This window comes from Saimiri boliviensis, chromosome 20 (genome assembly GCF_048565385.1).
Source record: "Saimiri boliviensis isolate mSaiBol1 chromosome 20, mSaiBol1.pri, whole genome shotgun sequence".
NCBI lineage: Eukaryota > Metazoa > Chordata > Mammalia > Primates > Cebidae > Saimiri > Saimiri boliviensis.
In genome coordinates, this window is record NC_133468.1 from 11833027 (window position 1) to 11859589 (window position 26563).

Below are 26563 nucleotides of genomic sequence, written 5' to 3' on the forward strand. Positions count from 1 at the left end.
ACTAGAGTTACTTAAATACAAAAGAGCCAGTATGAAAACTGCTGAAGTTTCATCTTATTGGTGTATAATGTTTGGAGTAAGAAGAGCCAGTTAAGAAGGTGAGAGGAGATGAGGGTCAGTATTCTGGGGACAGAACTTCAATGGAGTGGGTAGAGGATAGCCCTAAATAAGAAAGAAAAGCAGCAGATATTAAGCTTTGATTGATGAACTGAGAGATGTGGTGTGTGGGGATGAATAATACATATTTGTGTGTGAATAGGAAGATTTCTAAAATATTTTTGTTGTAGTTAAAAATATATAATATAAAAATTTCCATTTTAATGGGTTTCAAGCATACTCTTCGATGGTATTGATTACACTCACAATGTTGTGCAACCATCACCATGATCTATTTTCAAAATTTTCCATCACCCCAAACAGAAACTATGCAACCATTATGCAACAACTTCCCATTCCCTCATCCCCACCAATCCCTGGTAACCTCTGTTTTACTCTCTGTCTCTATGACTTTTCCCATTGTAGATGCCTCATATATATAAATGGAATAAGGTGGTATTTGTTTTTTTGTGCCTGGATTATTTCACTTAGCATAATGTTTTCAAGGTTCATCCATGTTGTGGCGTGCATCAGAACTTCATTCTTTTTTATGACTGAACAGTAAGTATTCCAAGGTATGGCTGTACCATGTTTTGTGTATCTGTTTGTCTGTTGACAGACACATGCCTTGTTTCTACCTTTTGTCGGTTGTGAATAATGTTGATGAACATTGACATACAAGTTTCTAAATCTGTTTTCAATCTTTGAGTATCTACCTAAGAGTAGAATTGCTGGGTCAAATATAAAGATGTTTATGTTTGGCTTTTTGAGGAACTATCAAACTGTTTCCATGGTGGTTGTACTCTCACATTTCCACTGTCAGTGTAGGAGAGTTCCAATTTCTCCACATCCTTGTCACACCTGTTATTTTTCATTTTATTGATTATTGCCATCATAATAGATGAAAAGGGGTGCCTCACTGTGGCTTTGATTTGTGTTGCTCTAATGACTATTGATATTGAGCATCTTTTCATGTGCTTATCGGCCATTTGTATATCTTCTTTGGAGAAATGTATTTGTGTTCTTTGCCAATTTTTATTTATTTATTTAGGCTGGCAATCTGCCACTTTTAAAATATAACATTGATTGCTTAGATGGTTTGATGCAGAACAGCTTTCTTCTTATTCTGAATTTGGAAACTTTATACAACTGAATACAGAGAGAAAAAAAGGCACCAAAACCAAACTGTAATTCTCTGTTCGTGTGGCACAAACCAGTTTTGCACATAACATGTAGCAGCAGGTTTTAAATTCCCTTTAGAAAAATATGAATTCTACACATTTATTATTGTTTTCTGCTTAATGCATAAGCTGAGATCACTAAGATTAACTTCCTTCTTGAAGAAAGACAGGAAAGAGATGAACAGAGAATCAGAATGTATGATAAATCTTTCTGAAACTGGCATTTAACTGTTAGGTAACTTGCCCAGAGATGTTTGGAAAACAGCCTTTTGGGATTTTTTTGTTTGGTTTTTATAGTCAGGTGTTTCTTGCAGTGATTGAATCTCGGCATTGTGGCCATTGATAAAAGAGAAAAAACTTGCACCTCAAAAATATTTTCAGAAGAATATATATATATATATATTTGGAATATATATATATATATTTGTAAAAGCCTGAGAGAAGAGGAAAGAGAATCAAACAAAATGTATAGAAACTAATTAGCTGGATGTGCAAACTAAACTATGATTCACCCAGGGTTTAAAGAAGCCACAAACTTCACAGTTTAATACTGGAGGGAAGGGGCAAAACAATGAACAAATAATACATTTCTCAACCCCACTAATAAAATGTGGCAAGACGGTATTGACTATCAGGATTAAGATCAAAACTAAGTAAAACTTTAAATCAGTTTTTTTTTTTTTTTTTTTTTGCTATTGTTGAGTTCTAGGAGTTCTTTGTATATTCTGGGTATTATTAAACTTTTATCAGATATGTGATTTGCAAATATTTTGTCCTATTCTGCAGGTTTTCTTTCAGTTTCTTGATAATGTCCTTTGATGCATAAATGTTTCTAATTTTGATAAAGTTCAATTTGTCTATTTTTTCTTTTGTTTTTCATGCTTTTGATGTTATACAAGAATCTATTGCCAAGTCCAAGTTTGTGAAGATTTACCCCTGTTTTCTTCAAAGACGTTTATGGTTTTAGCTCTTACATTTAGATCTCTGATTCATTTTGAGTGCATTTTTGTATATAATGTGAGGTAGGGATCCAAGATCATTCTTTCAGGTGTGAAAATGCAGTTGGCTCAGAATAATTTTTTGAAGAGACAGTTCTTCCTTTTTGAATGGACTTGGCACTCTTGTCAAACAATCATTTGACGTTAGCTCTATGGGTTTATTTCCAAGATCTCTATTCTACTCCGTTGATCTCTATATCTATCCTATACAGGTACCACATTGTTTTAATTACTGGAACTTTACAGTAAATTTTGAAACCAGGGGGATAAATCCTACTTTGTTCTTTTCAAGATGATTTTGGCTATTCAGAGCCTCTTGCAATTTCTTATGAATATGAGGATTGGAAAAAGAAGTATATGAGGATTGGTTATTCAATTTCTGCAAAAAAAAAAAAAGGGGGCATTGGGGTTTTGTTAGGGATTGTGTTGGCTCTGGAGATTACTTTGGCCTTTGGGTAGTATTGACATGATAATATTAAGCCACACTAGCCATTAATACAAGATGCCTTTCCATTTATTAAGTTTTCTTTGATTTCTTCCAGCAATGTTTTATAGTTTTCAGTGTACAAGACTTTCACTTTTTTAGTTAAATGTATTCCTAGATAATTTACTCTTTTAAATACTATTTAGAGTAGAATTGATTTTTAAATTTCCTTATCAGAGTGTACATTGCAGAGGTACAGAAACATAACTGACTTTTGTGTATTTATCCTGTGTCCTACACATTTGCTGAATTTTTTTATTATCTCTAGTTGCATTCTTTATCATCTCCTACCCTTTATGTTTTTGTCATAAATTACATCTTTATACATTGTGTTCCCAATAACATAAATTTATAATTTAAAACATGTATTTGCCTTTTAAATCCTGTAAGAAATAAAGATTGGCATTACAAACCAAAAATACAATAATACAGGCTTTTATATTTATCTAGGTATTTATCTTTACTAGGGATCTCTTTTTCTTCATACAGCTTTAAATTACTGTCTAGTGTCCTTTAATTTTAACTTGAAGGACTCCTTTCAGTATTTCTTGTAGGGCAGGTCTAGTGGTAATGAACTCCCTCCACTTTTGTTTCTATGGAAATGTCTTAATTTTTCCCTCATTTCTGCAGGACAGTTTTGCTGATACACAATTCTATGTTGACAGATATTTTTTTTTTTTTGCACTTTAAATATGTCATCCCACTGTCTTTTGGCTTTCGTGGATTCTGATGAAAAATCCGATGTTAATTTTATTGAGGCTCCCATGTACATGATATCATTTCTCTCTTGCTGCTCTTAAGATTCTCTCTTTGAATTGTTGTAAGCCTGTAGTTAATTTCCAGTGTTATGAAATGTTGGTTTTGACAACTTATGCCAGTGTTCTTGTTGCTTTCATTGTATAGAAGCTTTGGGAGGTCCTTTTTTTCTCATTCCAGAAGTGGGTCTTCTGGTCTATTTACATTTAATGTAATAATTGTTTTAGTTGGGTTCTGAGGCAGGAAAGAGACTGGCCAATTTCAGAATTGAGGTCAGGTCAATGTGAGTGGAACACAGTAAGAGAAGGAGGAGACAAAAAGAGATGAGGTTAGAGGAGGAGGCTGGGGCCAATTCAGGCTTTGAGGTTAATGGTAAGAAATTTGGATTTTATGCAACGTGAATTAAGGCTTAGGAAGTTTTCAACAGGAGTGTGACATGTTTGGATTTACATTTTAGGAAGATCACCATGGCCACTTGAGAGGCATGGATTAGAGAGAGTAGTAGGAGCAAGAAGGCCAGCTAAAAGTCTGTTGCAATCACCTGGTGAGAAGTGATCTAAGCCTTGATGAAAGGCTTTCCTTTCCTTTCTTCTTCCAATTTCTCCAGCACTGTTTCAGCAGCCACCTCTCATCTATCCCCTAAATTTTCAATCCCTTCTCTTTTCAATTTTTCCTCAGTCTCTATACATGATCAAGTCACTCAGATTTTATAAAATAATCTTTGTTTCACTTCCTCTTTCTAGTTACCATCCAATATCTTTCTCTTTTCCTGCAATATTTTCAAAAGAGAAATCTACAACTGTTGTCTGACTTTCACTTTTTCCTTTTTCTGGCCAGTTCTCTGTGCTCTTATTTCTGCCTTCCAATCAGTACCTGGCTAAGTATCCAGTAACTTCCTCACTGCTGTATAGGATCCACCTTATATTCCTCTCCCCTCATCTCCTGCCACTCCCCTCTGTGGATGGCTTGTTCACTGCTGTCTCTATTGTTAGGCTTGATGCATGGAATATAGGAGTTGCCAAATTAATTTTTTCTGAGTAAAAGACTTAATGCTGATATTCTAGAGATAAGACCAGCTATTCACAGAGGGATTTATCATTTCCTAGGACCGTTCTTGGTGAATATCAGTTTATTCACTTATCATTATCTTCCTTTTTTCAGTATCAGGACACAGTACATCTCTGTTCCTATTTAAAATTAGCTCCTCGGCTGGGTGCTCATGCCTGTAATCCCAGCATTTTGGGAGGGTGGAGTGGGCAGATCACTTGAGGTCAGGAGTTTGAGACCAACCTGGCCAACATGGTGAGATATTGTTCCTACTAAAAATGCAAAAGTTAGCTGGGTGTGGTGGTGCATGCCTGCATTCCCAGCTTCTAGGGAGGCTGAAGCAAGAGAATCACTTGAACCCAGGAGGTGGAGGCTGCAGTGAGCTAAGATCATACCACTGCACTCTATCCTGGGCAACAGAGTGAGATTCCATCTCAAAAAATAAATAAATAAAATAAAATTAGGCCCTCTATCTGGGATAGTGATTAATTTATTCTTTTATTCCACAAACACCTCTTGAGGGCTCATCTTGTCTCAAGAATCATTTATAATTAGTATCATCATTACAATCTGTCTTATTCATGGTGCACAGTGCCTTGTACATAGTAAGCCCTTAATTAAAGTTTGTAGCTTTGAACTGATTTGCTATAGGATATAATAATTACATTTATCATGTTCCAGCTCTCTGTAAGATTAAAGCCAGACACATTTTAAAAAATCTTTTCATTTAGGTACATTCTTGTATACAGTAAAGCACATGGGTTTTATGTGACTCAATGACCTTTTAATGGTTATACCTTGGGTGACCATTACCCAGGTCAAGATATAGAACTTGTCCCATACCCTAGAAGACTACTTCATGCCTTGACACAGTTTTGAGCATATGCACATGAATAAAAAGACTTTAGAATTTTATTATATGTTTTCTTTTATCCTAGAATAAAAAAGGAAGGTGCACAAGAAAGTTCAAGCATAAAGCTAAACTGAGGACATAAAAATCTTTAATGCTACTTGACAATTGGTAGTAAATTGTTTGATTATTCAGAATCAGGATTCTTTTACTTAACTGAAGAGATGTGACCTTCTGCCAAAAATAATCTTTTCCCATCAATTCCTACCATAAAATTGGAAACATTATCCGGGGGTACAAATACTGGCCTCTGGCTGTAGACTCACACTCAAAAACAGCGACTCCCTGATAAAACTTCACCAGTAACACCCAAAATGTTAATACAACTCACAAAACTCAGAATTATCTGCAGAATTCCAAATAAATTTCAAAATCAAAGCACTGGGAGTGAAAATGCAATAAGAAATCTTTGGTAATATCATGGCCTCATGTCACAACCTTCTTGCAGCAGAGTAATCCCAGGAGCTAAGAATTCTGGAGGCTTGGCTTTACAGGTAGTGGGTGGTGGGTGGCGGATTCTTGGTACTAGTAGTGCGACTGAAGTCAATTTGCTTTTCTGAACCACAATTAATTTCTCTCCAGTTTTAGGATACAAATATAAAAGCCCTCCCTATTTGACAAGGCTTTTTTGAGGGTCAAGTGAGATAATACTTAGTGGGTTTGCTTGTTCATTTATTTAGTTAATTACCATTTGAATAATATCTATTATGAATCTTTTATGTACCCAATACTGTGCTAGAGTATAAAGTGATGAACAAGATGGTCCTGTTTTCTGCTCTTGTGGAGTTTATAATCAATCGTAGAATAGAGACGCTATACAACTGTATGCAGAGCTCCCTGTGAAATATGATATGGAAAGGTAGGCAGTCAATTTAAAAAAACTTGATTACAATACAAAATTACAAAAACAATACCTATACAACTTACACAGTTTATTTTTACTGAAAATATTCACATATACATTCAGCCAACAATATTATGATGTAGGAAAGTGTCTTTTTGTAGGATCTGAGTTTGCAGAATAAAGTTCTATATACTTTTTATCGTGTAAACCACTTTCTTTTTTTTTTTTTTGCTATTAAAAAATTTTTTTTAATAAGAAAAAGAATAAAGAAGAGGAAGAAAGAGAAAGAGGAAGAGGGAGAGAGAATGGGGGTATTGCTTTGCTGCCCGGGCTAGAATGCAGTCTAAATATGGGTATGCCTATAATTGTCCTTAATAATGGAGACATGAAAGAAAATGAGGGAAGAGAATAACAAACAAGGAGCCACCCAACATTTCGTTTAAACTTCTAAGTTGATATGATGTGGTGCTGATAAGAGTGTATATTTTGTGTAAAGTGGAGAGTTCTATAAATGTTAATTACGTTTACTTGTTCCAGATCTGAGTTCAAGTCCTGGATATCGTTATTAATTTTCTGTCTCATTGATCTGTCTAATATTAATGTTGAAGTCTCTCATTATTATTGTGTGGGAGTCTAAGTCTCTTTATAAGTCTTGTATGTCTGGGTATTCCTGTATTGGGTGCGTGTATATTTAGGACCTTTAACTCTTCTTGTTGTTGCATTAATTCTTTTATCATTATGTAATGTCCTTCTTTGCTTCTTTTGATCTTTGTTGGTTTAAATACTATTTTATCAGAGGCAAAAATTGTAACTTCTGCTTTTTATTTATTTATTTTTGCTCTCTGGTTGGTTGGTAAGTCTCTCTCCATCCTTTGTTTTGAGTCTTTGTGTATCCTTGAATGTGAGATGGGTCTGGATGCAGCATACAGTTTTAGTTTTTTGTCCAAATTGCTTGTCTTTGAATTGAGGAATTTAGTCAATTTAAATTTAGAATTGATAATGATATATGTGAGTTTAATACTGTCATTTAATATTAGCTTGCTATTTTGCCCATTAGTTGATGTAAATTCTTTATTATATTGATGTTTTTTACTTTTTGGTATTTTTTAGAAAGGCTGATACTGTTTGTTCTTTTCTATGTGTAGTGGTTCTTTCAGAAGCTCTTGTAAAGCAGGCCTGGTGGTGATGAATTCTCTGAGTGCTTGCTTGTTCACAAAAAACTTTATTTTTCCTTCACTTATGAAGCTTAGTTTGGCTGGATGTAAAATTCTTGGTTGAAAGTTCTTTTCTTTAAGGATGTTGAATATTGGTCCCCACTCTCTTCCGGCTTGTAGGGTTTCTGCTGAGAGATCTGCTGTGAGTCTGATAGGCTTCCCTTTGTGGGTAACCTGACCTTTCTCTCTGGCTGCCCTTAGTATTTTCTCCTTCATTTCAACCCTGGTGAATCTGACGATTATGTGCCTTGGAGTTGCTCTTCCTGAGGAATATCTCTGTGGTGTTCTCTGTATTACCTGGAGCTGAATATTATCCTGCCTTACTAAGTTGGGAAAATTTTCCTGAATAATATCCTGAAGCATATTTTCCAGCTTGGATTCATTCTCTTCGTCACATTCAGGTACACCTATCAAGCATAGATTAGGTCTTTTCACATAGTCCCATATTTCTTGGAGACTTTGCTCATTCCTTTTTATCCTTTTTTCTCTAATCTTGTCTTCTTGTTTTATTTCATTGAGTTGGTCTTCGACCTCTGATATCCTTTCTTCTGCTTGATCAACTCGGCTGTTAAAACTTGTGCATACTTCACGTAGTTCTCGTATTGTGTTTTTCAGTTCCATCAATTCGCTTATTTTCCTCTCTAAATTTTGTATTCTTGTTGACATTTCGTCAAACCTTTTTTCAAAGTTCTTAGTTTCTTTAGATTGTGTTAGCATAAGTTCTTTTAATTCACAGGAGTTTCTTATTATCCACATTTTGAAGCCTGCTTCTGTAATTGGAACACACTTGTTCTCCATCAAGCCTTGTTTCGTTGCTGATGAGGAACTGGGATCCCCTGGTGAGGGAGAGGCGTTCCGATCTTGGGTATTCTCAGCCTTTTTTGGCTGTTTTCTTCCCTTCGTTGTAGATTTATCCATCTGTGGTCTTTATAATTACCGTCTTTGTAATTGGGTTTCTGAGTGGACGTCCAACTTATTGATTCTCAGCGCCGAAATCTGAGCAACCCACTGTGCCGACCAAATCAGCGGCATCAAGATGGATGGTGCCTCTCTGACTCTGCACCAAGAACCGACGCTCCGAGGCGCCGGCAAAACCGCCTCGCCGGTCCCGAGAGTCGCGCTGGCGACCCGTGGGGCTCCTCCGCCAGGAATCTCCCGGTGCGCGAGCAACAAGAATTCATGTGAAGGTATGGCGTCCTCTCGTTCTTTGTGTTTTCAGTGGGAGCTACAATCCGGAGCTGCTAGTGATCAGCCATCTTGGATCTACAACCACTTTCTTTAAAGTGAAACAAAATATGTATAAGTTAATACAAGTGCCTAATCTTTCTAAAATTTTATAGCTCTTGTTGCTGGTTGTTTGGAGTTTTTCCCTCACCTCCATCCAACAGATATAATTTTCTGAGACTTGCCTAGATTGACTCTTTCCAAAGTGGTCAAGTTGGAAACAGTAATGTTTCTTTAATGCTCATTTTGCATTTGTTTGCATAATATTTAATTAAATTATGTAATGACAGTATTGAGTACAACTGCCATAAACAATTTAGACAGTAAATGTAATGATCTCTTGGTCAGTAAACAACTCACATGTTGGGAGTGGAAGTTGATGGGCATGCTAAAGGGTACCTCCATGGGACATAATGCATTTGGCTGCAAGGAACAGAATCTTCAAATGAAACGAGTTTTAAGCATTGCTTTCGAAAAACTCTCAGTGCATAGTAAAAATACACATTTTAAATTGTCCCTTAGCACATATGCAAATCCACATGCATAGAGTATAAACTGAAGCAAATTTTTGTAAGCAGCACTTACCTTTACTTTTTGTGATGCTACCTAATATTTTTTATTTTTGTCTATTCTTCCCTATTTTAATTCTATTAAAAATGCTAGTCACAACCCACTAATATAATCTCATGTCTCATTAATGGGGTGCAACCCGGAGTGTGCAAAACACTGGCTTAACCCGATAGGACATTTATTAGTTTTTGTGGGAAGATATCTAGAGGAGAAGCCCTTGAGATGCTGCAGTAGCTCAGCAGCACCCTCAAGGTCACAGGTATTTTCCATAGACTTCTTTCTGCCATCTGCAGCAAATTCAGAATGTCTCTGCTCATGGTGCAAAATGGCTTCTACATCTAGCAGTTGTTACAAGTGGACAGACTTGCACCCAACACAAAAGAGAGAAAAGAAACTTTTCCCAGAAGCCCCCAGCTGCTCCTCCTCTGGTCCCATTGGCTAGGATTGGTCACATGTCTGTGCTTCAGCTGCAAGGGAGTCTGGGAAAGCAGGTGACTGGCATTTTCAGCCTCTTTATAGGGATATGTGCTCTGCCAAAAAAGATGAAGGGAAGGGGACTGTGATTGGGAAGGGGGCCCAGTAGGAAGAGCATTGAGACCTGGCAGGTGTGAGCACTCAGCTTGCTCTGGGCATCAGTTTTATGTTACCCAGAGGGCAATACTAGAGAGAGTTTCTTAATCCAGGAAACTTCCTAAGTAGAGGGTGGTTAGATGAGTGCCTAACTGCAACATGTCAAAAGCTATGAAAAAAAAAAAAAAAGATGCACTGCTTTTATTGGTTCATGTTGCAGGGGACTTACCTGGGCCAGGGAACTGGGGAGGCCCCTTCAGGGAAGCGGCTCTGTTAAGCCAGTATGGAGACGGACCGTGGTGGTGGGTGGTAGGAACAGTGTTCCAGGCAGAGGGAAGAGAGGGAAGAGCTCATGACAAGGCTAAGCAGAAGGAAGGAGGGGTCATGGTTGAGGCGGCATATTTATTTCACTTGCCCACTTCCTGTGGCCCTAGCCCTGCACTAGGAATCCATGACTAAGAGAGGAATAGGACATCTTCTGCCCTTGGGAATGTCACTGTCCCTTAGGAGAGGGTGATGTATGAACAGTCGTAACTAGAAACCAAGTGGAATGTATATCTTCAAAATGTTATGATGTCTCCTGGTGGAGCTGACACAGGGGCCTTCTTTGGTGGCACCTAATAGGCAGGATCTGCATGTGTAGAATTAGCACAGGTCACGCCTTCCAGCGGGAGGGCCTGCTGTGAGCAAAGGCCTGGAGGCAGGAAGGCAGGGTCAGGGGTCAGCCTCTTAGCTGGAGGGCTGGGCGCCTGAAGGGGAACCAGAGGGGATAGGGCAGGGAAGGTTAGGAGGTGGCTCTGGCCAGCATTGTCCCAGTTCCCTGCGTTGAAACCCAGCCATCTGCAGCCCCAGCCTTGGCTAACCCTCCTGGCAGTGAGTGTGACACTGGGCCCTGTGAGACAGAAGGAATGACTCAGGCTTTGCTGTTGTTTAGCATATTTTTTTCCCCCAAAGCAGAGTGACTCCCAGGGAGAGGCCCTTGCCTGGCCCTTCTTCTTGGCACCAGCGAAGGCACCTCTCCTGTCTCGTTGGAGAAAGGCCAGTCTCTGAATGGTCAGAGGTCACTGGGTCTCATGTCTTCCCCACTGCTGGCCCTTTAAGCAGTGAGGCTGGGGGCTGGGACATCAGTGTTCCCGCGTCGAGGGGACGTCCAGGTCTGCAATTCATGGGTGTTGGCCCAGGAGGAACACTCAGGGCCTGAGACGGGGTGATTGGGGTGGTGGTGGGCAAACCTTTGTGGCAGTCCCTGGGAGGCCTAGGAGGGGCCACCGGGATGTGAGTTGAACAGTTTCACTTTCATGTGAGGTTTCTCAACTGCTGGCATTTGGGGTGGGATCATGCCTCACGGTCGGGGGCTGTCCTGTGCACTGTGGGATGTTTAGCAGCATTCCTGCCCTCTACGCGCTAGAGGCCAGCAGCATCCTTCTCCGAGGTGCGACAACCGAAAAGCTCTCCAGACATTGCCAAATGTCTCCTGGGTTGGTAAAATTGCCTCAGGCTGGGAATTGAGACCTTAAGGTGAGTAAAGAGACATCTCAGAGCTTCCCTCGGCAGACCACTCTGTTAGGACCACAGGAAACACTGCCCACCTTTCTGGGACCATGCAGGTGATAATTTAGAGATGGCAAAACTAGAGGCCACTGGGGGCAGCTATTTGGCTGGAGGTCTGGGCACCAGAAGGGGAGCCAGAGGGACTAAGACAGGGAAGGTTAGAAAGTGGCTCAGGCCACAGCGTCATGTACAGGGCCTTTGGGGTTGGTCTGGACAGGGGTGATGGCAGAGGAAACCGAGGGGAGCGAGAGGCGTTTGGGTATTGGGTTTGCGGAAGAGGGAGGAGCTGAGAGTGGCTTCTGGTGTCTGGCTCAGGCCACTGTGCAGACTGCTGTTTCAGAAGCGAAGGCAGGGCACCAGGACAAGGAGTAGCTGGGGTCAAGTGGCTGCAGGGACGAAGGCCAATACCCTGAACTCAGGCCTCCTTCTCTGGTCATCCCCACTCTCTCCAACCTTGTCTGATATTTGTCCCTCAGCATCTCCAAGAACCAGCCCCATGGCTGCTGCCATCCAAGGCAGGGAGGACGAGCAGAGGCCGGACGGGTCACTGCCCTGGCTGGAGCAACCTCACGTCTTTCCAGCAGAAAGCTGGGGCTTTGGCTATGTTGCTGCCACCATCGGATGCTAGTTCAGTTTGGCTTTCTGTGGACAAGAGCCCGGGGGAGGATTTCTAGCCAGGTTGTTTAACGGCTGGTGGAGGAATGGGGAGCTAGAGAAAATGTCACTACCCCTTTCCTGAGGATCGCACGAGAGAAGGCCTTGGCCTGAAAGGACTGGTCCTGAGGCAGCTGGCCCTTTAAGAAGAACTGTTCTCAGCAGGACTTTGGTGTCTTCTGGGAAAGGTTAGGTTTTCTGAGCAAGGGTGACCTTCCATGAAGGCTGGGCTCCTTCAGCGAGCTTGCTCGTCTGGGGAGTTGGGCCTTGGACAAAGGGATCCTGCATGGTGGCCACAAGCCAGGACTCCGGCTGGAGGAGTGTGATGGCTTTATACTTGGGCATGTCCTCCCCTTCCTCCTTCTCTCCCGACTGCTGTCCTTCTACCGCTCTTACCCCCTCCTTCTCAGCTGCGATTGACCCTTGCTGGGGCATGAGGCCTCCCTCCAGGCCTTCTGAGGTCTGTCAGGAACAGCGTCTGCCCTTGCAGACAGTAGACATTGAAATGCAAAGGCAAGCGGTCCAAACAGCAATTCGGGAGGCAGGATTCAGCACTAAGTATATACTCCAAGGCACGCAGCGACCACCTCATTCTCCGAGCCAACACAAGCATCTGCTTTCTGTGCCTTTGCACGATTTGTTCCCTTCACCTTAAATGCCCCCTGTAGTAGACACTTGCCATTGTCTTTGGGCATCCAGCAACCAAATCCCCTTCCTATGAGACTTGGTGAGTGCAGAGTCCGTTCCCGGGAATAAGAGCTCAGAATCCCAACACCACCTTTCTCATCCGGTCCTGCAGCTAAGGTGCGGCGTGTCACCCAGACTCTGCTAATCAGATGTGCTTGGCATGGGCTTGACATCAGGAGCTGTTGAAATGGAATAGTAGGGACGTGGGGAACCCCTCTGGTGGTGGAAGCTGTGGTGTCCCGTGCTGGGGGTGGGTGGTGGCAGTGATATCCTCACTGGATCAGTTCTGTGACATGCTTTAGGGCAATGCTCTCGGCTGTTTTGCCTAGAATGTCGTTATTCATCCCTCCCAGCAGTTTCGAGAGCTTCTGCCATCCTTTTAATGAATTATTTTCCTGTTTAAAAGAGCCGGAGTCAGCACCTATACTTGCAACTATGAACTCTGGCAATTTTGCCCTTCTCTATAGAAAATATTTATGTCCCTGCAGATTCACAGGTTGAAATCTTAATGCCCAGTGTGATGGTTTTTGGAGGTGGATCTCTGGGAAATGACTAGGGCATGAGGGCATGACCGTCATGAATGGGGTTAGTGCCCTATAAATAAAAGGCCCCAGAGAGCTTCCTTGTTCCTTCTACCATGTGGAGACACAGTGACAAGATGTCTATTTATGAACCAGAAAGGGGGTCCTCACCAGACAGTGAATCTGCCAGCACCTTGACATTGGAATTTCCAGCCTCTGGAACTATGAGAATTGATTTCTGATGTTTATAAGCCACCCAGTCTACGAGATTCTGTTACAGCAGTCCCAATGGACTAAGGCACTCTTCCTCTTCCTTCCACTGTCTGGCAAACTCCAATTCATCTTTACATAATCTACTCAAATAGCACCTCTTTCAGGAAGCCCTCTTGGATTCCTCAGGCAGTAAGTAGCTAAAGCATCTGGGGCTCCCAGGTGCATACAAAGTATTATGAGGGCTGTAGCAAGTCAGGAGATGGTTCAGATGCACTCACTGAACCATCTCCATCGGGTAGCGGAGAGGGGAGGAGGGGCAGGGAGGGGAGGTAGGAAAACAAAGTAGTGACAAGCTTGAGCTCTAGAGTTCAAATCCTAGATCAGACGCACGCTGGCTGTGTGGTTTTAGGCAATTTATGTAAAATCTCTGTGCCTCAGTTTCCTCCTTCACAAAATGGGGGCTAGTATGGGACCTATTTCATAGGATTGTTGTGAGCATTAAAAATTACACATGAGAAGTGCTTGAGAAGAGTTCCTGGCACTTGGCAACTACTCGATAAATATGCGTTGTGGTTTTGGCAGGTAGCAGGGTGCAGCATCAAGTCAGGAGATGTAAGTTCCACCCTAGCCTGGCCAAAGGCTGTTTGAAATAAAGAGAATCCTATTTCAAAGCAGCTTAATCAAAGGATATAGAAGTCTTTCGCGGGACCCCAAAGCGGAAAAATAAAGATGAAAAGTCACAAGGGTCCAGAATCAGGAAATGGAAGGTCGGCGTCACCAAGCAACTATGTACTCCATCTTGCTCTTCCTTTCTGAAGCCAATCCGTCTATCTTCTCTGTTTCTTCTTCCATGCCCACACATGGGCTTTCCATGTCTTTCTGTGCACATAGCTCCCAAAGTTACATGCAGAAGCCATCTAATGGTCTCTGAATCCCAATCCTCAATTCCCAACAGAGAGTCTCAGATGAACTCAGTTTGAAGGAGTCCATCCCTGGTCCAGTCAGTGGTGGCCAAGAGGTGGGGCCAATGTGGTACAAACCTGAGCTAGGCAGACTGGCCCTCTCTCTGTCTCAGCTCAGACATATATAGAAAGTTTTTATGAACATATTAGTTGGAATGTTTTCAGCCACAAGTAACAGAATACTCAAGTAAAAGTAGTTTAATTATCAAATACCTTTATCCTCTTAAATAACAAGAAGTATGGAGCAGGTGTGCTGGGGTTGGTTTGTGGCTCAATCTTGTCATCAAGAAGTCAATGCCTTTTCATCCTTCAGCTCTGCCGTCCATAGTCTGTTACTTTTTATCTTTAGACTTGTCACGTCATGGCTACAAAATAATTGTGGTAGCTCCAGGCATCGCACCTTCACTGGACAGTATCCAAACCAGGAAGTACAAGGCCTTTCCTCCTGCATCAATTTCTTTAATTGAGGAGTCTGTAAGGTTAGAGATTTCTTCTTATATTTCCATTGGTCAGCACTACATATGCAAGGGAAAGGGAAAATATCTGCCATTTCCAACTTCTACTACTGGAGAGAAAATTCACCAGGAAGGAAGAGTGTAGGAGAAAAGCTGTTGAATAAGCAACTCACCATGTCTGCCATGGTGAGAGTCACTTTAGTCTGGTCAACTGCCAAAGTAGGGTCATTCTAGAAAATACCATTCATTGCTTAAAATAAAAGCATTAAAGATAATGCTCAGCGTTGTTTTTGCTGATAGAAATTTAGAAATCATTCGTGTACAAATACATCACGTCCAAAGGGCTGTGTTTAAGACTATTTCTTTCTAAGCCTCTACAGTATGCATGTCTGTATAGAGTTGAGTTTCACAGATGGACCAGTGATGTGCTGGCATTGATTCTGGCTCCACTTGGTGCTTTTCTGCTCTTCAGAAATGTATCCAAAGATGTTTTTACTTTGACTTTCTTCTTTTCATGGTAAGAAGACACTTCTTTAAACAGCTCATGGGCCAACACTAATGACTAACACGATAACCAAGACTAAAATGGATGCACATGACTGCTGCACACCGTCTGTGGGGAGTGGGTGGAGCTGGCCTAGTTTTCCTGCAGTGCATGGCTTTGTTCTTATCTGTGAATGTTTGTAAGTATAGGAGTTTCAGTGCAGATGTGAAATTGTTTTTGAAATATTGGTGGCTCTTATGATTTGTGTGTGTGTTTTTTTTTTTTTTTTTTTCAAGAAGAAGCTTTTCTTTGGTTTGATGCTCACTGAGGGTAGAAAGAAAGCCCAAAGAAAAAGAGGTGAGGGTCCCACAGTGCAATGACTTCCTCCTCAGTGCATGAGTGCAAAGTCACACAGTCATGGATGACTTGTCTGGAGGTCCTGAGTTCCTCATTCTATACCATGGAAGTCATCAACGTGCCTCGTGGCAGAAGGTTCTGGTAAAAGAGAGCCCAGGCTTTGAAGCTAATTGTCTTGGGTTTCATGGCCATCTCTCCCACTTCTTTGGCTAAAAGAGCAGCAATGGGCAATCTCATTCTCAGTTTCCTCAACTAGAGCAAAGTCAAATCCTGGATTTTAGGGTCTGGTGTGGGATCATGGGAATTGGCTGGGTGATTTCTTAAGGTCTTTTCCAACCTTGAGCTTCTGATTCTGAAGATTGGAGTCCACCTCCAAAATCATGATTATCTCTTCTTCCTCCTCTCTCTTCTTTTCCATTATCATCATCATCATCATTATAATCATCATAATCATCACCATCCCTGAGTGAAACGTTGTCCTAGGCACTGCCCCGAGTCCTCTACCTATTTAAATTAATTGAATCCCTGTGGCAAACATACAAGGTAAGTACTGTTGCTCACATCTCACAGATTAGGAGGCTAAAGCGCAGAGAGGTGAGAGGATTTGCCCAAGGTCAACCCAGCTGGTAGGTGGCAGAGTAGAGATCCGAACTTCCAGGCTAGGATTTGTTTTATTTAGAAGCCACTCTGTCCCCTGGATTGTTTCCAGTGCTTCTCAAGGAGCCCATGTTCCTCAAATAAACATGCTCTAGGATAAAGCTGTAGCCCCAAAGACCAGGCCTAGGAAAAGCTTTCATGCAGACTCAGTGGCTACCAGCCTCCTCTTATAATCAGGTAACCCTCCTGGAGAAGGAGCTTAAGGGTCTTCTCCCTGAGCGGCCTATGCCTCAAGTGGATTCTACTTCCATACGGTGACATTTGGGGATTTTGCCTGCTCAGTATCCATCCTCTCTTCTTTTGGTGACAGCACCCCAATTTTTCTTTTGGGGAAATCACCTCAACTCCACTCTTAATGTGTTTGGGGAGACTGACTCCTCTCTTCTCTCCCCACTTCCCACCCACATGTTAGGGATAGTCACATGATCTAATTTTGACCAATCAGAGTGTTCTCATCAGACCAAAGTTCAAGTTGTCTAATGATCTGCAGTCCTGGGACTTTTGTGGAACTGTTGGGAAAGACAACTTCTTTCCTGCTGGAGGGCTCCTGGGTCCACTCAATGTGAAAGGCTTTCTGAGAAGCTGAGGCAGAGGGATGACAGAAGACACATGTGAGCACCTGGATCCATCAGTTCCTGAAGCCAGTCCTCTCTGCTGGAATGGGAACAATCAGGACTGATACACCTGAAAGATACTGACTGCAGCACAAATTGTGCTAGAAAAAAACGATTTGCTATTTCCATGTTTGTAGCAGATTGGCATCCCCACCCTCCCACCACAAGCTCAAACACTTGTTTGGTATATAACTTTGGCTTGGAGACTGCTTCAGTTTGGCTTTTTTTTTGGATGCAAGCAACTGTTAGTTGTCTCCTGGAAAGGGAGACTCATTGAAGGAGTTCCCCTGATGGGAACTGGAATTGGAGTTCAGGCAGGAACTGAGACAGCCCGGGAGCCGGAGGCTCTTGTGTCTCTGTTGCAGTTCTGTTTCTCTCTGCTCTTGTTCGCTCTGTCTCAGTTTCATTCACCAGGGCCTCTGCCGACTCGTGAATTCTGCTCCCTTGAATCTCCACGAGCAGACGGTCCACCATGGCCCTGACTCCAGCACGTAATATCCTTTCTGTTTCAGTTCTCATTGGAAACTCCCAAAGGAGGAATAGAATTAGCCCAGCTCATCCCTTCCTGACACATCTCAGGTTGCTGGTCGGTCTGTGGATTCCTAGGTCTGCTGTCATCTCAGGTTGCAATAGCTGTGCCTGGGGTCCTGGGTAGGTCTGATGCCACACAGTATCCAATCAGCTGTGCTGTCCCACGGCCCACTTAAGGCTTCCTTTTCAGGAGGAGCTGTGGGGTGGCAGAGCTGTGGTTGACATCTCTTGTGTGAAAGAAAGGCTCTATTTGAACCATACCTAATTGTCAGTGAGTCAAAGTGAGGAACATTTCATGGAGAGGCTCAAACTACTCTCATGGAGCTATGGCTTAAGTGGGAAGATGGACAGTGGACGAGAAGACACTCCCATTTACTCTAACCATGGTCAGTGATGAAAGATGGGCGGCTGTCCTAGACAGCTGTGGGAGGGCCCATTGCAGAGTGTGCATTCAGGGAAGGCTCCTGGGAGGAGATGTCATTTGAGCTAAAGCTTGACCAAAGGATCCAGATGGATCATGCTGGTAGGCAGAGAAACAGCATGTCTAAAGGCTCCAAGTTGGAAATGAAACAGTGTATTTGAGGAACTAAAAATGATCTTGTGACTGGAACACTTAGGGTAAGAAAAAGAGAGTTTTAAAATGTGGTCAGAGATGGCTGGGCAGAGTGGCTCACACCTGTAATCCCAGCACTTTGGGAGGTCAAGGCAGAAGGATCACCTGAGGTCAAGAGTTCAAGACCAGGTTGGCCAACATGGCAAAACTCCATCTTTACTAAAAATACAAAACATTAGCCGGGTGTGGTTGTGGGTGCCTGTAATCTCAGCTACTTGGGAGGCTGAGGCAGGAGAATCGCTTGAATCCGGGAGGCAGAGATTGCAGTGAGCAGAGATCGTGCCATTGTACTCCAACCTCGGCAACAGAGGGAGACTCCGTCTCAAATAAATAAAAAATAAAAAATAAGATGTGGTCAGAGATGTTAGTAGGACCTGTATCACAGATGAGTCCTGGTATGACGCTGATGTTTTATTCTGATTGCAACTGGAAGGCATCAGTGAGGATAATTCAATTTTTACTTTCAAGGTCTGTGGCCTTGGGAAAGTCATGTCTCCAAGCTTTTATTTTTCTCTTCTGTGACATGTAGATAAGAATTGAGCTAATTTTTTAAAGACTCTGTAAAGATTAAATAAGAAAATGGCTACATGAGATAAACCTGTTTGAAAACAGTTGTGCCTTGGCAGACCTCTGTAAAGATTCCCTTCTTTTTCTTTAGAAAAGAAACAGGAAATTGCCATCCATTGGCAAATTCCCTTCTCCCTTGACCAACCTAGGTACATTTTGGACTCAGGGTTTCACTTTTCTATTCTCTCAGCTTACATCCAGATTTGGCCATTGTCTGCTCCTTCGTCATTCTTTTTTTCTTTTTAAAGACAGAATCTTGCTCTGTCGCCCAGGCTGGAGTGCAGTGGCGCAATCTCAGTTCACTGCAGTCCCCAGTTCTGGGGTTCAAGCGATTCTCCTGCCTCAGCCTCCCAAGTAGCTGGGATTACAGGTGCCTGCCAGCATGCCCGACTAATTTTTGTATCTTTAGTAGAGATGAGGTTTCATTATGTTGGCCAGGCTGGTCTTGAACTCCTGACCTCAAGGGATCCACCGACCTCAACCTCCCAAAGTGCTGGGATTACAGGCATGAGCCACCAGGCCTGGCCTCTCCTCGTTCTTTTGTTGAGGACTTTGCACATAGACTGTTTGGGAGTATTGCATTTCATACATCTTTAGCATTGTTCATCATTCTCAATCCTGTTTCCATTACTTCAGCCCTTCTCAGGGCAGAGTTCCTTCCCCTGTTTAGCATTTATGTCACTTGTCTTAAATAGACCTTCTCTTGATTTCATCTGAACTCTTATGTTTTATGGAGATTTTTAGCTGAATGGGGGAAGTTGTGATTTTATCATTAACCCCATGGGGAAGGCAGATCACACCTGTATGTTGAAGAGAACTTTGGAGCCAGACAGAACAGGGTCCAAACTCTTGAGTTCCTCTTTTCTGGCTGTCAGGCAAGTGACCTCACCAGTCTGACCCCCAGTTTCCTCATCTACAAACATGAGGCTAGAAATAGTGCTGACCTTGTTGGGTTATTGGGCCTGGTGTGAAGCAGGTCTTCAATGATGTTAGTTAATTTCTCTGTCTATTGCTCCCTCCACCCACTGCCTCATGCCTTGTTCTTTGACCTTTGCATTGATGATCTTTGGTCTGATTCTCGGTATGCACCTTTTCAGAATCCATGGGTCTCTATAAGCATCTAGTCATGTTCCATGCATTGCGGTCTTCGAGGTTAGGCTGACTTGGGTTCCACTTCCAATTCTCCTGCTTAGCAGTTTGTCCCTTGAATTCTTGGAGGCTCACTTTCCTCATGGGCCAGTGGGAGATATCACAAGTACTGCTATGGCTGGAATGTTTGTCGCCTCCAAATTTCATATTGAAATTTAATCCCCAATATGGCAGTATTGAGAGGTGGGGCCTTTAAGAGGTGATTGGGTCATGAGTGCTGTGCCCTCATAAATGGATGGATGGGTTAATGAGTGGGCATGGGAGTGGGACTGTGGCTTCATATGAGGAGGAGGGTCCCAAACTACCAAGCTCAGCCACCTCACCATGTGATGCCCTGAGCTGCCTTGGGGCCCTGCAGAGAGTCCCCACTAGAAGGAAGGCCCTCACCAGATGTGGCCACTCGACCTGGGACTTCTCAGCCTCCACAACGGTAAGAAATAAATTCCTTCTCTTTATAAATTGCCCAGTTTCAGATATTCTATTATAAGCAACCGAAAATGGACTAAGGCAAGTACCACAAACATTAGCTGAAATAGTATTCTGGAAACACTTAGTGTAGAGCCTGGCATATTATAAGTGGTCAATAAAAGGTATTGCTATTACACATTACAGGAACACTAGACTCTAAACCCCTGCAGGCAAGGGCTGTGTTTCTTCATCTTTGTCCACCCTTATCCTTGCAAAGGGCCTGAAACACCATGGGCCCTCAGCTTGTTTCAATTCCTTCCATCTCCTATAACAAAAATAGACCTACTTTGTTGCCAACTTGGCAGGAACACTGGCATCTCCGTAATATCCTACCTGTTTACAGAAATGCCACTTTCTAAGATCCTGGAGATGGGTTGGGATTGCAAAGTGAAATCCCTCAGGACTTGATTGAGTGACCCAACTACAAGCTGCTGTTGGGAGGATGGGGAAGGTGGACGGAAGCCAGGACCCCAGCAGGGGATTCTCTAAAGGCAGGGCCCTCCCTCCAGAGCTGCTTGTCTTATTTATGTCTTCTTGTCTCATTATTTTTCTAAGAACCTTTTTAGAATTTCACTGGGAATCAAAAAATACATTTTGCCAAATTCAGAGGCCTTGTAACCACAGGGCCTTGTCCTAGTGACCAAACTAAGACCAAACCGTAACCTTCTGGCGCTGTTTACAGCTGGCAAAAGACCACTTTGAGTTTCAGAGCAAAAAGAGTTAGAAAATTCTATGAAACGCCTCAGAAGACTCACAGACATCAAACAGCTCTAACAAAACCAATGTTATAATTAGTTAAGTATAAATGAATCAGAACCATATGGCTTAAAGGCTAAAGGAAAAAGAGTTGGAGGAAAAAATGTCCTCTGGGATTTAATCGAACAAAAATTGCTGAAAAGATTGTTGATGTTCACCAAGCTCAGACCCCAACTGGGTGCTCTCCAATCCCAATTTAGCATTTCTCCCCTTCCCAGGTACTTCCCGTGAAGCCAGGGTGACTTGTGGGGCCTGCTCTCTTGATGCTGGGAGTTGTGGGGGTGGAGTAGGTGTGAAGTGGGCACTAATGCTCAGGGAATCTGGGGAGCACTGAGAAGGGGTGCCCAAGCCAGACTTGGTAGATTGGGAATGGCTTCCATGTGGAGATGAAACTGAGCCAGGGTTACAGGTCGATGAGGAGTTGAGGGGCTAAGGGTAGAGCGGGCGTTCTGGAGGAGGCAGTGACTTATGCATATGCAGAGGAGAGACTAAACGTGGGATGATCATGGAACTGCAAGATATTTGGAGTGGCTGGTTCTCCGCTCATGCCTTCCTTCGCTGGCCACCCAATTAAAGGCACGTGCCCCCTCCCATACACTCCCAGTCACATCTCCATGTGGCATTTTCCTTGCCACCCTTCTCACTCTCATTTCTTCCTTTGCCTCATTGTTATTGACATTCCCTAGCACGTAAGCTTCCAAAGAGAAAGGCTCTTGTTTGTCTTGCCCCCCACTGTGCACTGTGTTTCTAGCAGCTAACATAGTATCTGACTTGGTGTGGCTGCCCAGTAAGCATTTGAGGAATGAATGAATGGAAAATGAATGAGTGAATGGCTGGAGAGCAGAAGAAATGAGGGATGGGGAAATAAGCAAGACTGGAGAAGTGGGCGGCTGCCAGGCCTGGAAGACTTTGTACATGGTGCTAAGAGGCCCCTGAAGGTAATGGAGAGTCAATCAAGGGTTTCTAGGGAAATGTGATGAGGATGTGATAAGGTCAGCACTGTGTTACGTTATTAGGAATCAGTGAAGGTGGGAACCTGGAACCCCGGAGAAAACGGGTGGCAACCAAATCCTATGTTTGTTTGGTGTTTCCCCATCATCCCTCAAAAGGTGTGAAAGGTGGTGAGCTGTGTAGAATAGGTGATTGATTAATGCTGCGGAGTTACTAAGGAGTAGATGACTCTTAATTGCTACGTACAAGCCGTTATTTTCTCATTTAGAAAAAGGATCTTGTGGTTCACTGTGAAAAATCATCTTCCAGAAAAAAGAAAGAGACATGTGTATGTCTGCTCTGTCTCAAATGTTTTCTCTGAACCAGAATCTCTTTCCGTAGGGTGCTGTCCTGGCAACTCTCGGGTTACGTGAAGCTGGGCAGAGGTTTCTCTGACATTTCAGCAGAGTCACAAGTGGGTGGAATGGGAAGCTCCAAGCTGCAAAATAGGTAAGTTGCTCAATGTCCCTGGAAAACCTCCGAGGACAGAAAGTGTGATTTGGGGGAGTATTTTAGGTTCAGAGACATCTTTATGTTAGGGGAGAAATTCATGTGCCAGGCTCTCGGAGTTGTTCATAACAGTGTGTTATTGCTGGAAGCCCCAGAGGAGCTTGGACTGAGCTCCCTTCGCAGGGGGCTGAGCCTCCCTGAGAAACTTGTTTACTTCCCCAGACACATCAGTCTCACCATGTTCACTGCCTCTACTCCTCCACTTTACTACCCTCCCCAACCCCCAGATGCAGGAGAAGCCGGTGCTCTTCTCCATGCAGAAGACACTGTAATCACCATAGCTAGCTCTTCCCAAGTGGTTGCCACGTGCCCGCTCTCATTTCAGGCGTGTTCTAGGTGTATCGTCTGCCTGGGTCTTCACAGCTTGGAAGCTCAGAGAGCTGAAATTACTTGCGCAAAGTCACACAGTACCAGTGGAGGCTCAAACACTGTTCCTCTTAAGAGTCTCTCACCTCAGGTGATTTTAACCCTTACAGATGGAGCTTGCCAGAAACCCAAGCCCACTCTTTTCCTCCACACCATGTAACTGCTCTGGTCTTATCAAGACGCATCTGCCTTCTCTCGTGGATTTGCATAGTAGCATTTGCAGGGAGCGTTTGTGGGCTTGGGACTATTCAGTGGCCAGCAGCACTTCCATCCCCTCTGGAGACCCACCCTCCATTGTGCGCAGTCACGGGAGAGTAGGTGATGCACCTGCCCCCTACACAGAAGCACAAACACCCAGTTCTTTCCCTCTCTGCTCCAGCTGCAACCAAAGGGTGTATACATAATCCAGGCTAGGGTAGCCACATGTTCTCTCCAGGACTTGGACCCTTGAATGAGAGATTTGGGGCTGGGAGGAATGGCTAGAGGCTCTCCAGGCCAGCGGCAGTGGTGGTGTGCTGGCCACCCATTCTCGTGACCTTGCTAAGGCCCCTGTTGCTTAACTCTCTGGCAAGCCCTTGGTTTCTGGCCATTTTCCAGACTTCGTCACTCTTCTCTGCCAATTCTATTAGCCCCTGATAGCCTTCCAATAAATTCCACTTGATTACCACATGGCTTGCAATCAAGAACCCAGCCTAACACACAACCATTTATTAAATACCAACTAAGAGCCAGACACTTGACATGTGACATCTTGTCAGATCCTCAAACATTCTGGTGAGAAAAGCGTTATTATACCTGTTTTCCAAATGAGGATACTGAGGCTCAGGGAGCTGGGTGATGTGTCCAAAGATGCCCAGCTACAGAGTGGCAATGCTGGAATTTGAAGCCGGGTTTTTCTGATTCTGAATTCCACGCTATCTTACTTGCCTTTTTCATCTGCTGCAGCTTGTGGTGCCTTGGCGAGACGGCACTGGCTAGTCTGGGACTTCCAACGTGCAACCTAAATTGCTGGGCTGAGACTTGTGGCAGAAAATGCTTTCAAAATCCAACTTGCTCACATACATGAACACCTGCCAGGAAGGAATTTAAGGCGTTTGGTCTAAACATGGAAAAGCTGAGTTCATTTGCCCCAGAGGGGGCACCTGCAGGGAAAAGGAAAAATGGTTTTAACCCTTTCTCTGAGTCAGAAAATGAGGCCTCCAGATTCTCCTTTCATTCTTCAAGTATCAGAAAGATCTGGGCGGTGAATTCCACAGATGAGATTCATTGTGAGGGCAGAAGAAATCCATGGAAATGGTGAACTCCTTCATATTTGTGCCTCTCGATTGTCAGTTTGGGGGATGTTTGAAAGAAGTTTGAGCTGTGTCTGAAGAACCCATTTATTTTTATGCAGCTTCCTGGGGGAAATTTTGGAATTCCTCAAATCCAAGACTTTTGAGATTTTAGAACCTCCGAGAGGCCTGATCTGTTGACCAATCCCCCAGCCTTCATACCCCAGCCACCTCCCTACTGCCTCCTCATAATTACACTTTCTTTATTCTCCTGTTGAAGGACATTTGGCTTATTGCCAGTTTGGGGCTATAATAATGAAAGCTGCTATCAGGATTTGTGTATAAGTGTTTTTGGGAACATGTGTATTCATTTTCTTGAATAAACACCTACAAGTGGAATTGCTGGATTATGGGGTGGATATGTATATATTTAACTCTTTTCATGTTTCTTTTTGTAGTAGCTTTACTGAAGTATAATTCACATATATTTGTTTATAAGAAACAGGCCAATCATTTTCTAAAGTAGTTGTACCATTCTGTATTCCTACCAACAATGTATGAGAATTCCTATTGCTTCACATTCTAGCTTAAGTTTAAGATTGTCAGTATTTTTAATTTTAGTCATGCTAGTGGCTAGGGTTGTTTTTTTCTTGTAAATTTGTTTAAGTTCCTCGTAGATTCTGGATATCAGCCCTTTGTCGATGGGTAGATTGCAAAACTTTTCTCCCATTTTGTAGGTTGCCTGTTCACTCTGCTCTCCTTAAGCTGATAAGCAAATTCAGCAAAATCTCAGGACACAAAATCAATGTAAAAAATCACAAGCATTTTTATACATCAAAAATAAACAGAGACCCAAATCATGAGTGGACTCCCATTCACAACTGCTACAAAGAGAATCAAATACCTAGGAGTACAATTTACAAGGGATGTGAAGGACCTCTTCAAGGAGAACTACAAACCACTGCTCAAGGAAATAGAGGGCATAAACAAATGGAAAAACATTCCATGTTCAGGGATAGGAAGAAACAATATTGTGAAAAATGGCCATACTGCTTAAAGTAATTTATAGATTCAATGCTACCCCCATCAAGCTACCACTGACTTTCTTCACAGAACTGGAAAAAACTACTTTAAATTTTTATGGAACCAAAAAAGAGCCTGTGTAGCCAAAACAATCCTAAACAAAAAGAACAAAGCTGGAGGCATCATGCTGACTTCAAACTATACTACAAGGCTACAGTAACCAAAACAGCATGGTACTGGTACCAAAACAGATTTATAGACCAATGGAACAGAACAGAGGCCTCAGAAATAATGCCACATATCCACAACTATCTGAACTTTGACAAACCTGAAAAAAACAAGCAATGGGTAAAGGATTCCCTATTTAATAAATGGTGTTGGAAAAACTGGCCAGCCATATGCAGAAAAGTGAAACTGGACCCATTCCTTACACTGTATATAAAAATTAACTCAAGATGGATTAAAGACTTAAAAATAAGAACTAAAACCATAAAAACCTTAGGAAAAAACCTAGGCAAAACCATTTAGAACATAGGCATAGGCAAAGACTTCATGACTAAAACACCAAAAGCAATGGCAAAAAAAAGACAAAACTGACAAATGGAATCTAGTTAAACTAAAGAGCTTCTGCACAGCAATTTACTAATATTTTGTACAAAGATTTTTGTGTCTATGTTCACATAGGGATATTTGAATATTCTATTTTATTCTGCAAAGTTATAATAACTTTTTAAAGTAATTTGATAATTTTATCTCAGCTGTGAAATTTATTGCAGTAGAATTTTTCAAAATTAAAAAAATCATTTTGATATATTGAGAGTTTGTACTTATATACTCTCTTTTATTCCTGATATTGGTCATTTGTATTCTCTTTTTTTCTTGGGGAGAATTGCTAAGGGTTAATCAACTGATTTAGTCTGCTTAAAGAACCAACTGTGTACTTATTTTATCTTCTGTGTGATTTGTATTTAATTGGCTTGCCTTTCCGTAGCATTTTAAGATGGTAACTTAGAAAATTGATTTTACATTTTTCTCTTTTTCTATAGAAGCATTTAAATATGTACATTTCCCTGTAATTTAGCTAAATCTTATCAATTTTGAAATATTGTATTTCTCTTATTAGTTCAAAATACAATTTGATTTGCATCATGATTTCTTCTTTGAATATGTGTTATAAATGTGCTGCTTAATTTCCAAATATTTGAAGCTTTCTAAATAATATTATTAACTTCTAGTTTAATTCTAGTGTCATCATATAACACACTGTACT

General features: G+C 42.3%; 1 long non-coding RNA gene across 1 annotated transcript; it reads left to right on the forward strand.

The window, feature by feature from the left end:
• The first annotated feature begins 470 nt into the window (after positions 1 to 470).
• LOC141582435 (uncharacterized) lies at positions 471 to 26358 on the forward strand. Its single transcript, XR_012515274.1, has 3 exons — positions 471 to 657; positions 22466 to 22573; positions 23945 to 26358. It is a non-coding gene; the product is annotated as an uncharacterized LOC141582435 (long non-coding RNA).
• The last annotated feature ends 205 nt before the right edge of the window (positions 26359 to 26563 follow it).